The following is a 14,477-nucleotide window of genomic DNA, read 5'->3' on the forward strand; positions in this document are numbered from 1 at the left end:
ATATATATATATATAAAATAAGAAAACAGGGTTCTGTATAATCACATATACATATATACATACATATACATAGATATGTGTAAGTGTACATCTATTATTTCTATAAAAACTAAAAAAATGGATGAATTTACTAGAGAGATACACCTCCAGAGAGAGGGATTGGTAGTCTGGGTAGGAGGGATTTTTATTTTTGATTTATACTCCTATTTAACTGTATACTGAGGTTACTTTGTCAATTTTAAAATAAATAAGTATAAAAGTACAGAATTTCAGAGAAAGAAGAGAGGCTGATTGGCTCTCTCAAAACTTTGCTCTGATAGGACGTGTTCCATATATGTTTGTCAGTCTCATGTATACAGTCTAAACAGGTTTTCTTATTACATTTTAAGGAAAGGAACTAAGACTAGTGAATGCTGAAACTAGAATTTGATCTACAGTTTGACTCCCAAGTCTTTATTTTTTTATCCTATTTCATTTTACTTTCAAAATCCAATATGGAGAAATGAAACTATCTTAACTTTACAAAAACAAATTTAAGCAACAGAGGATTACACTTTTAATGTTGCTATTTAATTATGATAAGAATCCTCTTGCCTCAAAAAAAGATTTAATGTGACTATAAATTCAACCATAGAAAATTTATCTTACCCCTAAAATTTCCCTAAAATCATAATTCATTTACTTCTAATGAAAATATAGCACAAATTGAATAAACACTATGGCAAGTTCATAAAATGATAGAAAAATTTACTTCTTTATACAAGTAATAGGAAATTTATTTACCAGCTAAAAGAATAATTTCCCTAAAAACCCCAACTAGTATGTTCCACTTGAAAACTGCTTATAAATCAAGTCATAAAACCAGGGTCAGAGAGAGACAAAATCAATGTATTCTCAGTGGCAAGTTTTTAGGAATTTTGAGAATCAGTTGCTAAAACAAAAAAGTCATTAATTAAAAAGAAAGTCTATAAGCCTGCAAGTAAATAAATTATAATAAAAACAAAGGTAACATGCACTCAAAATTCATTGTACCCTAATAAATTCAATATTATCCATACTCTTGGGTTCATTTATAAGTATTAGATATATATGATGGAAATATACACAAAGTGCACTACTGTGAATCTCTTCCAGCTTGGTGTTTAATGACATCACATCACTGACTTAAAATTGGCCTTGATGGGAGTTACACCACAGAATCAGCAAATGCTAAACAATGGGGCTTTTCCCCCATAAATTCAGTTGTTAATTATGAACACATCCCTGGATTCAAGTCACATGATTAGCAAACATGTGTAAAATTTACAGTTCATAGTCTTTTGGGAAATGATTGTATGGCTTGGTTGGTAGCCATTAAAATATCTAGTAATGGCCCTCCACCCCCACCCCGGTGGTGCAGGGGGTTGGAGCACTGCACTGCAAAGCTAAGTCAAGCCCAGCAGTGGTGGCTTCAGTGTGAGTTCGATCCCAGCCCCAGAGGTGATCCACATGGTGCAGCAGACCTCTCCTGCGTACCCACTGCTCCTTTCAGCAGTGTACTTTATGGATCTGCCTGTTCTTCTCCCAGCTCTGTTTCTGGTGCATAATTGCCCTACCCCTGCACCTCTGGCCTGTACCCTAGTTCTGTATGCATAAATAAATCAATTTATATATATATATATATAGGAGCCCTTCCTGGCAGTGCAATGGGTTAGAACTCAGCACTGTAAGCAAGCAGCAGCTGCTTCCGTGCGAGTTCCATCCCCACCTGGGAGATTATCCACATGGCATGACAGACCTCTCCTGGCCTGCCTGCTGCTCCTCTCAGCAGTGCACTCTGTCAGTCTGCCTGTTCTGCTCCCCACTCTGTCTCTGTTGAGTACTCTCATCCCCTGTAACTCTGGCCTGTACCCCAGCTCTGTATGAATAAATAAATAAATCTTTTAAAAAAAATAATGTATCTAATGATGAAAAGGGGCCATTGTTCTCCAGTCTGATCCTAGAAACCATATTTCCATCTATCATTTGTTAGAACACACTTAATTTCTTTTAAAAAATAAGAAAAGAAAAGAAAAGAAAAAGGAAAAAAATCCCTATTTCAGTAGGAATTATGATTCTAGAAATTTTGGTCCACATACTGGATGATACATGAAATTATTCTTTGTGTTATCCATGTGTGTATATTTAAAAAGAAGGATTTTTTTTCTTTTTTTACTCATAGCAAAGGGGTTATTTTTGTTTGTTTGTTTTTTGTATTTCGGGGACACAATAATAGAAAAAGACATTATAGATTAAAATGATTTGAAACCCAGGAAATCATGATAATGACAACCAAGCTCAGGGAATGTCAAAAATCAATGAACTTGCAAAGACAGCACTTTGTATGTTAGCAGTAATACTTTGCTACTATGTCTGTAAAGGGTGTAGGAAAAATTTCTGATTGTTGAGAAAAGGTTTGGGGTTTAACAATATTTTTAAAAAGTCATAAAAGAAAAAAAAATGCACCTAAAAACTTACTAGAAAAATTAAGTGGTAAGTATGATGTAGATGGTCTTATTGATACACCCAACATTGTTTTTAGTTAGTTTGACCAATGGAGAGATCCATTTAATCAACAGGATCAGTTTCCAAACCTCTGCGTCATTTGTTTCAAGCTGAAAATGTTGCACGCATGTATATAAATGCATCTAGCCTTTACACACATACAAAGAGGTTTCCAGTGAAGGTATTTGATTACTGTCCAAGAACAATAATATGTCATGAACGGCATAAGTAGAGGATACTGGATTAAGCTGATCTTTAATGATAACTCCCTAGTCACAGTCATGTCTAGAAGTTGTTCTGCTGACTAGGGCTCACTGATCTCCTTATTAAACAGAATCCCAACTTACTTATTTATAAAACAACCTAAAGGGAGCAGAGTTGAAGTTTCTTAATTGGAAAAACCACTTATTCTTGATTACTGGGCATACCAACTCAAACACAATTAAATCTGTGCTACGTATGCAGCTCTGTCTCACCAGCCTGGCAGCCAGGTGGCCACCCACATTTTGTGACTGCAGGGAACGCAGAAGAATCCATGGCTTTAAAAACTTACATAATTTAGTCTGTTCTTAAAATCTCCTCTGTTTAAATGACTGCATTCGATGAATCATTACTCCAGAAAAAACTCTTCAGAGCCAAAGCAAAATTCTAAATGAATAGTTAGAGAAAGAAAAATAGTACAGAATGGGGAAATGAATTAAGAATTCACTTCAGATCTGGAGAAAAAGAAAAAAAAGCATAAGAAAGAAAGAACTAGAACTAGAAATTACAAGTGGCAAAAAACTAGAAATTACAAGTGGCAAAAAACACTAATGGGAAAGCAGTATAAATGGGCAAAGAATAAATTGAAAAAAATACTTGACTCATGCCAGTGTGGGCTTCTTGGCAATTAGCAAAGTATAATTTAAAACAAAAAATAGAGTAGTTACTAGTTTGCATTTTCCACATTGGCAAATTAAAAGGTCTGATAATGAGTTTTTAAAAGGAGGAAGGAGTAATATTAAAATTCATATACCATAATTTAAATTGCGGAAGCACCATTTGATGACATAGTAAAGTCAAAGATGCCCTTCCCAGAAACTCAACAATTCTACCTCCATTCAGGTGCCATGCTTACCTGTTGCATATCTGAGCCAGGGGGACATTAACAAAAATAATCATTGTTTGATTGATCAAAGGAATAGCAGATTTAGAAAGACCAATGTTTGTAAACTTAGAAAGGACAAAAATCTATAATGAATCACATTTTTACATTGAATCCTATATAGCAATTAAAATGAATCCAAGATCTCAGTAGAAATATGTATCCATAAAAACAAATCTGAAAAACACAATTTTAACTAAGAAAGAGAAATATGGAATGCTATTAACAATAAAATACATTTCCATAAAATATAAACACAGGGAGTTGATGTGTTCTATGTATATAGAAAGGTACAAAATTTCAAGAACAGCAGTTCTCTATGGGGAGATAAGGAAGGACACGAATTTATAGAAAGCATATAGAACCTTCTTTTAAAAATGGTAACATGTTTTAAAAACAATATGTCAAAATCTGTTGGTAAATATGGGGTAATTTTTATAGGCATTTTGTGAGTTTTAAATCTTTTTTTTTTAAATTTATAAAAAAATAAAATACGAATTTTAGAGATTTTTCTAAGGTCATTTAAAAATCTTTCCTCACTATTTTGGAAAAGAAGATAGAATTTTACCTGATTTTGGATTGAATTTGTATATGTTATTAAAATTATGTTCTTTAGAACATGCTTGCTTTCACATTAACAAATCCTACCTTTGTCCTTAAGACAACTTTAAGCAAGTCACCTTTCTCCAGACAAACAGAATTATCTATTTTATTTGTAAAGAACACAGGCTTTGACTACAAACAAATATTTACCACCTCATATCTACATAAACAAAGAGATATACACAAATATACATACAAACACACTTAGATACTTATACACACTCACATACAGATTCATTCTTCTAATTTCCCTATAGTAATGCATTAATCTACATGATTTTTATTGAATAGCATTGTGTTCTTACTTTCCAATTAATAGTTATCTGAGTTTCCTCATATTGTGCTGTGGAGTCAAGTCATGAGATCTGTAATCTATGTCTGTGGCATTGCTGGATCGTGTGCCTTTAGTTAAAACACCACTGGCTTTTTGCTTGCAGATTTCTACATTTGTGTAATTTATATTGCATCAGAAAGCTCTTAGACATGAAAGAGCTTTGCAGTTCATCTGAGCTGCCACTTTGCTGATAAATGTTTTGCCTTCTAATATTACAATTTATTTACTTTTAGTCTTTTCTGTAATCTCACTACTCATTTTTAGCATCAAAGTGCAATTCCTTGTTAAAGTGGAAGTAAATAAGCTACCCCTAATGATTTATGACTTAGATATTTCCATATTCTGCTTTGAGAATCAGTTTTAATATCAATTGTCATGACACTATTCCAGTTATAGCTCATATAAAATATGGCAATGGTTTGATTTCTGTCTTTAAACACAGTCTGATATTTAGCAGAAAATTAAAGTATTGGGAAATGAGCTTTACTGTTTTTAAAAATGGCCATGTAATAAGTTCCATTTGTTGAACTGATATTGTTTCCAGTGATTAAGTTAAGTTTTAGTGTTGCCTGAAGTGTTTCTCTTGTGGCGAATGATTGAGAAAATAATTATAATGGGCTGTGTCTTTGACAGCGTCTATAAACATGGGGATGGCAGCACATGATTAAATTTATGTTTAGATTGTAGAAATCGTTTCTGCTTAAGAAGAGAACAAGGGTATTGATCTTTGAGAGTGAAATAAGGCAAGATGAAAGGAATAATTAAATCTGGTGGTATTGGTGTTCCCATCCATAGCACTACAATTACACAAATTACATCTTGCCTCACCTTGCCCCTCCTTTCTCTCTTTAGGTTTAAATTCAAGACTCCTGAGCAAATGTTGTGGGAAGGATTTTTGTTTGTTTTGTCTTACTAAATCAAAATCAGTTTGGTTTTAGTAGAGAAAGGCTCTGGAGTTGTTCCTGAATAAAGGTATCTTGTCATTCCTGTTTGGGGTGGAAGTGTATACAGTTCTTAAACCTAATTCTTTGAGCCTTTGAACATAGATCTTCTTGGCCCCTAAAGCCCTGTGAGTAATCTAGCTGCTTGAGGAAGTAAACAATGAACTCATTTAGACCAGGAAATGCAGTTTAATGCCAAGACAGTCACTGAGCTACTATATAAGGGAGGTGGAAAACAACTGTCCAGATGATCTTTCAAGTGGAAAAACAGTCCTTAAAGATTCAGGCCCAGCTTTGTTTGGGATGAAAAACCCAGAATCTCTTTCCAGCACCCTCATCTATATAATCTCTTAAAATTTGAGTGCTGAATACTTTCTTTCCTAGAGTTCCTTTTATATTGAAAAAATGACTAACTTTAGAGGTAAGCACTACACCTCCTAAAGCCTGGGAGTTCAAGAGTTCTCTTTGAGCACCAGAGTCTCTCTTGCAAAACTGTACCTGGATGTGTTCTCCATGCTCTTGATCCGGGTACCACCCATTCCCTTATATTTACCAATGTGCAATTTTCAATATTTATTCTCTTTCGTCTGGTCATCAGTGTAATACAGCAGAATGTCAGCCTACTCCTGCAAGCAGGTCAGTCCACCAAGGTATAATACCTTTGTGATAATAATATTCACAACAGTCATGCAGATTTCGTATTTGCTCAAATCTCCTAATTTTTTTTTATTTTAATTTTTGTTCTCTCCTTTATGCCTACATGTAGCACTCACCCTCCACCAAATTACCTATGCTAATATTCCATTTGACTCCCTCCCCCTTGCCTTCTTCCTGCCCCCCACTATTCTCTCTGATAACCATTATATTCCTTAACTGAGTTCAAGATTTATTCCTACTGGCCAAATCTCATATCTTGATGGTATTTTCTCATCTTTACACCCTTCTCTTAATTTGCATCTGGAGGTATCTCCATTAGTTATCTCCATAAATGAATGTTCCTCAACTATTTTTCATAATGCATTAACCCTTGAAAAGTCAATCACAGAAAAACTGGTTTAAGAAATATACATAGTGTAACTCTGCATTATCAATTGTAGTAACCTTTACTAGACCTAGCTGTCAAGCTCTTGAAATGTGACAAGTTGAGATGAGCTTTGAGATTAAATTATACACTGAATTTCAAACACCTACTTATAGGAAACAAAATGTAAAATATATTACTAATAATTTTGTAAGTTATATGTTTAAATGATATCATTTGAAATATTGGATAAAAATTAAAATTTTGAAGGAAATATTAGATTAAAATTAATTCTACCTTTTTTATTTTTAATATATCTCATCATTTTTTTAAAAAAGTGTATATGGATTTCTGTTGTATTTTTATTGGACAGCACCACTCTTATACTCTTAAAAATCTACAGTTTATGAGTGCATGGTAAAATTTCTGAATGTTCTTATGTAAAGAATCCTGCTTAAATTTTGTCAAGATTGACAACAGGTGCATGAAAAGATGTTCCATCACTATTCATCAGGGAAATGGAAATCAAAAGCCACAATGAGTTATTACCTCTCATGAGTTAGAATGACCACTATAAAAAAGACAAGAAGGGGCTCTCCCTGGTGCACAGAGGGTTAAAGCACAGCACTAAGAAACTAAAGCCATTTCAGCATGAGTTCCATCCCCTTCCCAGAGGTGACCCACATGGCGCAGCAGACCTCTCCTGACCCGCCTGCTGCTCAGCAGTGTACTTCATCACTCCTCCTGTTCTGCTCCCCAGTCTGTCTCTGGTGAATCCTTTCATTGCCCCCACACCTCTGGCCTGTACCCTACTTCTATATGCATAAATAAATAAATCTTAAAAAATTAAAAAAGGCAAGAGGTAAAAATTGTTGACAAGGGCATGGAGAAATGGGAAGGAATTGTTGTGGACTAGTACAGTCATTAAAAAAACAATATGGGTTGGCCCTCCCTGGTGGTGCAGCGGGTTAAAAACACAGCACTGAGAAGCTAAAGCCACTTCCGCATGAGTTCGATTCCCGCCTGCCCCAGAGGTGACCACATGGCGTGGCAGACCTCTCCTGACCCCCCCTCTGCTCCCCTCAGCAGTGTACTTCATCCATCTGCCTGTTCTTCTCCCCACTTTGTCTCTGGTGAAGCCTCTCGCCACACCTGAGCCTCTGGCCTGTACCCCAGTTCTGTATGCACAAATAAATAAATCTTTAAAAAAAAAAAAATAAAAACAATATGGAAGTTCCTAAAAAAATTAAAAATGAGGGCTCTCCCTGGTGACACAGTGGGTTAAAGCACAACACTAAGAAGCTAAAGCCACTTCAGCATGAGTTTGAACCCTCCTCTGGAGGTGACCCACATGGCGCTGCAGACCTCTCCTGACCAACCTGCTGCTCCCCTCAGCAGGGTACTTCGTCAGTCCTCCTGTTCTGCTCCCCACTTTGTCTCTGGTGAATCTTCTCATTGTCCCTCTGCACCTCTGGCCTGTACCCCAGTTCTGTATGCATAAATAAATAAATATTTTTCAAAATTAAAAACGAAACTATCATTTGATACAGCAGTTGTACTTCTCAATACACACACACACACACTCACACACATTTTCTTCTGATATATATATATATATATATATCAGAAGAAAATGAAATCACTACCTTGAACAGATTGTATATCTCCATATTCATTTTATCATTATTTGCAATAGTCAAGTCATGGAAGTAATTTAAGTGTCTGCTGACAGATAAGTAAAGAAAACATGACATGTATGTACACACACAGGGAATATTATTCAGCTATAAGAAGGAAATTCTTTCATTATGACAACATACTTGAACCCTGAGTAATAAGTGAAATAAGTCAGAAAGACAAAGACATACTCATTCATTTGTTGAATTTATTGAAACCAGACTTATAGAAAACAGATTGCTAGTTGCTAGGGGGAGGGGGTGAAAGATTTGGGAAAGTATTGATCAGGGTGCAGAGTTCTAGTTATGGTCATTATAGCTGATAATACTGTATTGTAAACTCAGACTTTGCTAAGAAAATAGATCCTAAATGTTCTCAATAAACATATACACACATTCACATATCCATATGCACAATGCAGTCACATAAGATGTGTTAACCTTAATGTGGTAGGCACTTTACAATAGATATGTGTATCAAATCATCACACTGTACACCCTGCCAATTACATTTTTAAAAAACTTTTAAAACCCTATAGTCCCTGAATTTATTTGATATGGAGGCCAGTTTTGAATAAGAGGTATTTTTTTTGTTTCATTTATTTGTTTTAATTTTTTTAATTTTTGCAGTTAGATTTTTTGTTCTTCCATGTGTACCTATGTTCCAGTCACCCTCCACCAAACCACCTGTGCCAATGTTCTATGAAATTCCTTACCTACTCTCTCCTACCTCCCTATTCTATTTTGACTAAATGCAAGATTTGTTTTTGCTTTATTTTGCCTTTGTTTGTTTTCTGGTTATTTATATTTCAGATGAATTGAATAATTCATATTAATGTCAGGGTCACCAAGTATATTTGTAGTATCTGGAGCAAATGGAACATCTGTACTAATTATACTCCCTGTTTCTGATTGAGAATCAGGAATAATGTTATTAGAAAAAAAAAAGTCAAAGTTTTTCATCCTTTATTTTGCTTACTTAACATAATCACCATTAGGCCCATCCATTTTGTATCAGTTGCCACTGTTTCATATTTTCACAACTATGTAGTATTTTGAGTATATATTCCAGAAGTCTTTTTACATCTGTTGAAAGACACCACTTAGGTTGGTACCATGTGTTGGAAATTGTGGACAATGCTGTTGTGTACATAGGCATAGATAAGTATTAGAGTTTTCATACCATTTGGATAAATACCTAATTGCCATGCCATACATAATTTCCCGTTTTAGTTTCTTAAGAAATCTCCATACTTTCCCATAGGGTTGTACAAACCTGGTTTCCACCAACAAGGATGAGAGTTCGTTTTCACCATAATATAGCCAATATTTTTTTATTCCATTCTTTTTTCTATGGGTTATTCTTATGGGGATGAGGTGGTATCTTGCTGAGGTTGTGATTTACATTTCTCTTACAATAAGTGACATTGAAGTACACATAAATATTTATATTCTGCAAATCTAGGAGTTTGCAAAACCCACATTGGAAACTACTGTATGGGGTATTTTAAAAGGATTAAAAACCTTGACTCTTTTTTTTTCTAAATAACATTATTCCTGATTCTCAACCAGAAACAGGGAGTATAATTAGTACAAATGTTCTATTTGCTCCAAATACTACAAATATACTTGGTATCCCTGACATTAATATGAGTTATTACTTACATTTTTAGTGATTATTTTTGTCAGTACAGTTAAGTGGAATTCATATTCATGAATTGCAAATGGTTCTTCTCTATCATGAATACTAACCTTCATTCAGGATCTGGCAGTGGTAAGTGCAGACATAAAGTAATGATTTGATAGCATTAGAGAATGGATTTTCTATTAGCACCATAATCATTAACATAAAACTTAAAACTTGGAATGCAGCTATCCTGAGTCATGGGAAAGAAGGGAGGTCAAGATCATGATTAAGAGGACTAGAGAGAACCAAAGTGAGCCATAACAACCTGTTATGCTTATCTAAACTCTGATGTTTGAAGGGTTTCATACAAGTATTTCAAGTAATAATAATGAAATAATAGCTAATTTTGGATCATTTTCATACCCTAGAACTTTGCTGAGCACTACATTGACCTCACCTCATTTAATTCTCACAATAACTTTACTAGTAGGAGATGTATTCTCTCCACTTAATACACAAGGAACCTGAAATTTTGAAACATTAAGTAATTTGTTCAGGGTTTATTAGTCGATTACTTATGGAGTACTGAACCCAGAACCTACATTATTGGTGATTTTGACACATGGTAAGGTGATAGATGCACATATGAACAACATTCTACAGAAAGTTCTGGAGGACTAGAAGGGGACTAAGGGGAGGAATTTTTCCAATTAATTTTTCTCCTGTGTAATATTTGTGTGCCATAATTACAAATCTCTCTCCCCTGCATTAGATTAAGAAAAAAAAACAATATTTGCATCCTTTGGACACTCTTCTGGAGTTTCTGCAACATGTTTAACAATTCATGTCTATACATTTTGCATTTCTTCAGATAGACCAAAGTTCCTACATATTAGATGAGATACAAAGTTGATTTAAAAAGTTATAACACTGTGAATATACCTTGTCCTTCCTCATCTACTTGTTTGACAAATAGCACTTCCTTGGATGAAAATGCCCTTGTGTCTGTTTTTATCCTTTTATTCAAACTTCTTCCCAAATGTCATTCTCTCTGGGAATCCTTTTTTAAATCATCCATTATTCCAAGCTGGCTTTATCTCAAGGTGCTTTTCATTCCAAGGGCATCTTGAACTGATATGTTTTGCTCTATTTAAAAAAAAATTCACATACTTTGCTAAAATATAATAGTCAGAAGGTCTGATGGTGGTCATTTTCAACTGCACCTAAGCTCTCTTTCAGTGTTTAGGAAATGTTTGCCTTATAAAACTTGGTGGAAATTGGAGGTATTCAGTGATTCAGTAAACCAGTTGTGTTCAAAGTGTCTTCAGAAGATTTGACATACATGGATCAAGTTAATCTGATAAGATAATTTCAGGGAAGGTCTGTAGAGTTTGGGAATTTTGCCATGCCTCTGTGGGAAAGCTACTAGCCTCTGTTGTAGTCAGTTCTTATTCTTGTACTAAATACCTCCTCATGGATTACGTGATGAACATATGATATGGACAATTTGTTATAAATTATGGTTTATCTAATAAAGTAGTGATAAAGTCAGATAGGCCTTTAATCACTTCATCATCAGGTGGGAATGGTACCTAGAAGTTCTGGCTTAAGCAAATACTGAAAGCACAATTATTTTACATAAGCATGAAACTTTCATTCCAGTGTAGTGAGACTTGTCACATAGTTGGACCTCCTTCATTCCTGACCTATCAATCAGTTGCTAAACTAGTTGACTGAGAAGGAAAACATTTACTGTGATCAAGCTAGGTTCTCCAGAAATGTGATGGAATTTAAATGCAAAATATTTGCTATGAATCAACATCCATGGAAGGAAGGGAGGAAACAAAAGTTGAGAATTCAAATGATAATGGAGGAACAAGAAGATTTGGTCAACCCCATGAGAAATCTAGAATTAGATTAAAATATCTCCATCAACATTGTCTTGCTTTGGATCACAATGGCCAGACCTTTGTACTTTTATCTCAATCAACTTCTGGATGTGCGCTGCCCTTAAAAAGTTATGCGCTTGGCCCTCCCTGGTGGTGCAGCGGGTTAAAGCACAGCACTGAGAAGCTAAAGCCACTTCCTCACAAGTTCTATCCCTGCCTGCCCTGGAAGTGACCCACATGGTACGGCAGACCTCTCCTGACCCGCCCGCTGCTCCCCTCAGCAGTGTACTTTGTTGATCTGCCTGTTCTCCCCACTCTGTCTCTGGTGAAGCCTCTCACTGTCCCTGCACCTCTGACCTGTACCCCAGTTCTGTATGCACAAATAAATAAATCTTAAAAAAAAAGAAGTTATGCACTTGGGTGGGAGGTGGAGGAGGAAGGCTTTTGCTACTAAAGCAAACCCTGAAGGAACTGACAGCTGAAGACTCTCTGATGACTGATCAGGGAACTTGTCCTTAAAGAATTTTCAAAAAATCTCCCTGGTAATGGCTCAATGTTTCCCTTGAGAGAAAAATGGCACAAATGAGGGCTCTCCATCCTAAAATAACAAAACATGAAGATAGTCTATGGTGCATAAGTGGACTTCTGAAGAATCGGCTCAAATGGGAGAGACTTGATACCAATGTGGACATTTATCAAAAGGCCTCCTTGCTGTATAAGGCTTTCAATGCAATCAGTTTCAAAAAATGATGTTTGTGAATGCTATCCAGCCCCTTTCCACAGTCATTCCAACCCTTACTCAATAGGCTCAGAAATGAAATGACCTTGACATCAAGAATGATGGTTATGCAGAAGCTCAACATACAGACTTTACCTCCCAAAGACCTACCTCCTAGTTTCCACTGCTGGGTGATCATCATTTAGCAGCAGGAAATAGTGTTGAATGATTCCGCCCCAAATATGGAGAAACATCTCAGAGGAGCCAGTCATTCAGTGGAAGCTAAATAACACTGAATCTTTACCATCATGGAAAGAGCAGCAATTGGATATTTTTATCTGATGATTGCTTTGCTTTTGCTCATGATGCTCATAACAACATCACTGTCCGGGGAACTACAGATTGCCTTATTAAACATTTCATTGCAACACAAACATATGTCTAAAATAAGGAATACTCCCTTTATTCAGAAAGAGACAAAAACAATGGACTTAGAATTGCATTCTCTAAATGTAGTTGGCCATATAAAACAAGGAGATGAACTATTCAATATAAGTTACTAAGCCTAGTAGGGAAATATATTAAAAATGAATTAAATATTAGTCACAAGGAGAGAGGAGGAGGGAGAGGCAACAGAGGTGGTTAATATTTAGGGGAATTTCTGTTACAAAGTGGAGAGGTTTTAGACTGTCAGCACCAGCAATAAAGTATCAAATGATTGCTAGGTATATAATACTATTTCCCCCATCACCACAATCTATAGTTCTTGGAGCCAAAGGTTGCAATAGAAACAACCTTCTTTTAATGTTAGAACTAGTGATAAAATGATCTGCTTTAAAAAATTTCCTTTCACTTCAGTCTAAGATTTCTCAATCCCTCATGAAAAAAATGCTTTCATCAGGACATGGAGTTCTTATATTTACTGTCAGTTTCACAGCAGTAAAATGGGTTAAGAGGGGGAAATGGAGAGGATTTAATGAATCCCCATTATTTTTTCCAGTGGTAAAGCTTAATGAAACTTAATAGCTGCTCTGTAGGGAGTACCACATCACACCCACATCCTCCACCAATGGCAGCTTGGTCGGAGTCCTAACAAGCCTTGAAAGCAAACTGGGGATAAGAGAGGGAACTCAGCTTCTCGAGAAAGACTGGCTCTTACCCATAGTCCTGTTTTTACCCCTTTCTCTTGTATGTGATTTCAAATCAGAACTTACTTACTTCTTCTCCCTCCCCTTCCCCCATTGTCTTGGCCAGTGCTGGGTAGTGGTAACTCAGTCTAAATCATTAATTGTAGCTGGACTCACTATAGAGCCAAAGGAAAATGGTCATTACCCAGAGAACTTGACATGCTGGCACCAAAAATGATGAAATTTACTCCTCTTGGGAAGAGGGTAAGAATGTTTGTGGTTATATGGGAAACATTTATATCAAATGAAGGACAGCACTTTTTTAAAGTTAAAGTGTTTCTAGTATAGCATATACAACAGATCTTTTCCCAGGAACCTCATTTCCTGAAGTAATTTACAAATAATTATTGGGCTTATCAAAAAATAAATTGGGGCAAATGCTTAAAACCTGTGTAATTGTGTAATCTGAGCAACAACAGCACAATAATCATAGTAGCAATATAACAGGCATAACACTTAGCCCAGTTCTAAAAAGATATTGTTCCCGGGAATACTATAGATTATCTTGGACTGTATCTTTTTTTATTTAACGAGGGTTGTGTATAGAAAAGGGTGGAGAATGCTTATGTGTGGAGACAAGGGCATGATACACAAAGATTGGACAGAAACTCACAACTTACACGTTTTGAGCAGAGCACCATCCAAAATAAGACAGGTGAGGTGTGAGTAGGCACCATGTCTAGGCCTGTACTTCCCCCACACCTTGCTGTGTTCAGCCATGTAAGCATTCACGTTTTACTTGATGGCACAAAATATTTGCATGCTGAGAAAAATCACTAATAGACCAATACAACTAATGTGCTATATTGACATT

Source organism: Condylura cristata, unplaced genomic scaffold (assembly GCF_000260355.1).
Source record: "Condylura cristata isolate star-nosed mole 26May11 unplaced genomic scaffold, ConCri1.0 scaffold00023, whole genome shotgun sequence".
NCBI classification, from domain to species: Eukaryota; Metazoa; Chordata; class Mammalia; order Eulipotyphla; family Talpidae; genus Condylura; species Condylura cristata.